The following is a 2,500-nucleotide window of genomic DNA, read 5'->3' on the forward strand; positions in this document are numbered from 1 at the left end:
AAAATTCAAAAGATGATGGAAAGGAAATAAGAAAACACAGCGAAGAAGGAAAATAAAAATAAAAAGAAAAATAATGCGTAAATGAGTTACGTCGTTATTCACTGAAATCACGTAAGAAGCAAAGGTGGTAAAATAAAATTAATATAAACAGTAATTCATAAACACAAGGCTTGCTACGAAAATCAGTACAACATTGAGGGAAAATACCCACAACGACAGTAAATGTAAACAAAACGGAAAAAAAAAAAAAATACCTAAGAATCACTAAAAAAAAAAATCAAAAATACAGAAAAAACGCGTAACAAAAAATAACTTGAGTTTTCCAACGCCAGAATTGATAGAGAACCGAATGAGTAAACAAATAACAATGACGACCACATTTACGGAGCCTCGGACAGTGTATATAAACGAGGAGAAATTCAACGAGGAGGAGGAGTTTTATGACGTCACACCGGAAAGGAGGAGGAGAAAAAGCACGGAGAATGAGGACGAGGAAGAGGAGGAGGAGGAGGAGGAAGACGTGGAGGAGGGTGAGGTAGGGGAGGAGGACCCATCATTCCCCGGGCTCCTCTCATCCCTCGGGCTCCTCCATGCGTGCTCGGAGGCAAGGGTGGAGCTTGGCCTCTCTGTACCAAAGGCTCATGAGAACCTTTTCACCGCGCATGGAAGGAAGTCAGATTCAGTGGTGAGTAGTAACTGTTCACTCAAGGTTCAGTCCAATCAGTCATGGATATCATCACTTCAAGGGAACAGCTGCCGGAAGACCCGCTGCATTATACCAAGCGTCAAATCCAGTGGTGAGTCTCAGCTGTCCATCAGCTAAAGTTTGGTTTGATTACTCAAGTTCAGTCAATTCCACTAGTCAAGGAGGTCATATGCAATGGTGAGTAATAGAATTTTAGTCAAGGTTCAGGGAAGCTCACTCAGTCAGTCAAGTTGTTTTTTGTTAATTATTAATTAGATTTTCATGTGAAGGAGGCTGGCAAAGGGTACAGAAAACGTATGAAAATTGGCCACTTCATTGCAGTTTCAAAACATATTTATAAGAATGAAAATTTTATGTATCTTATTGTTATATATACGTAACTACATGGATATTTTTACTTATAGAAAAGGCTGGCAAACATTTAAAAAAGTCAGCTTAACTTGATTCTTTTTCAATGTGGAAGGTATTTTCTCTTGTGGTGCACGTATTTTTACGATTTTACGTTGGTTTATTATTTTTTTTTTCTTTTCTTATTATATCAATCATTTGTGTTCGTTCAGTTAGTTCAGTATTGCAGCTAATGCTTTTTCATTTCTGAAAATTTTTCGAGTGAACGTCTCTCATATCTGTAATTGTACATTTTAGCTACATGGATGTTTCATTTTCATATATTTAGACCTATTAGTATATGCTTAGGGTACCCGTCTTAGCAAAGATGCCTGTTTTCCAGTGCTCTAAGCAACGTATGGCATTAGGCTTAGCTGCAGTTAACTGATGCAGTCGAAGCATCAGTCAACCAATCAATCAGTCAACAAATAGGTGAGTAAGCTAATCAGTTAGCTATTCATATAGAAAGTCATTGAATAAGCTAGTCAGTAGGTCGGTCAGTCAGTCAGTCAATCAGTACATCGGTCAGCAGTCAGTCAGTCAGTCAGTCAATCTGCCAATCATTCAGTCTAGCCTTAACACATCATTTACTCATCAATTTGTGTTCAGTTCATTCATCCACATCAGTTAAGTAGAGTAATTGAGGCATGTCAGAAACACATCATTACGGCTGTCACTCGGCTGTTGAGTAGTTCCTCCGGTGCATCATTTATCTCCATCACATATTGAGAATCACTAAAATAACTTCATCATTGCTCAAAATCTCTCACCATACTCTTATATTAGTAACATTCGCTTTATTCAGTAAATTGCAATACCTCAGTAAAATTTAACTTCCCTATCCCATTTATCACCTCCAACAAAATTAAGTTCTTTTAGTAATAATCTATTCTCAACACTCAAACGATCATTTGCTTCACTAATAATATTCTATTAGTAAAATTCCCTTCATTCAGAAAATTCCAGCCCTCCTGTAAAATTCACTTCATTTTCTCCGTTATCATCTCCAGTAAAATTAAGTTCCCTACAGTAATATTCCATCCTCAAAACCCTTAAACGATCACTTCCTTCAGGTCATCTTTCAAGCCAACACTCCCTTCAGTTTAATCACAAAATACACGTAGTCAGCTGTTCTTCAATGGTGGACGCTGGCCTGGCTCTCAGAAGCGCCTCGGAAGCTGCAGGTGGCTGAGTCAGTTTGCACGAGGCCATTTCTCCTGTTAATCCCTCAAAGTCAGTCAGTCTGGGAAGGTTTAGGCCAGCGTGAGACACAGGAAAGAGAAAGAGATAAGAGAGAGTGTGAGGTGAGAGAGAATTAGCTAGAATTTCAAATCTTCTTTAATCCTTCTGTCAAAATGTTGCCCAGGGCGTGTGTGAAAGGAGGACAAGTGGCGGCCTGAGAGGATT

The 2,500-nt window shown here is 38.8% G+C and overlaps 1 long non-coding RNA gene across 1 annotated transcript in view; it reads right to left on the minus strand.

Annotated features, from left to right (window-relative positions):
- LOC135113923 (uncharacterized) overlaps nucleotides 1–2,500 on the minus strand; it is a 175,537-nt gene that overhangs the window by 44,723 nt on the left and 128,314 nt on the right. The gene's annotated exons all lie outside the window — the stretch shown is intronic.

Source organism: Scylla paramamosain, chromosome 2, assembly GCF_035594125.1.
Source record: "Scylla paramamosain isolate STU-SP2022 chromosome 2, ASM3559412v1, whole genome shotgun sequence".
NCBI lineage: Eukaryota > Metazoa > Arthropoda > Malacostraca > Decapoda > Portunidae > Scylla > Scylla paramamosain.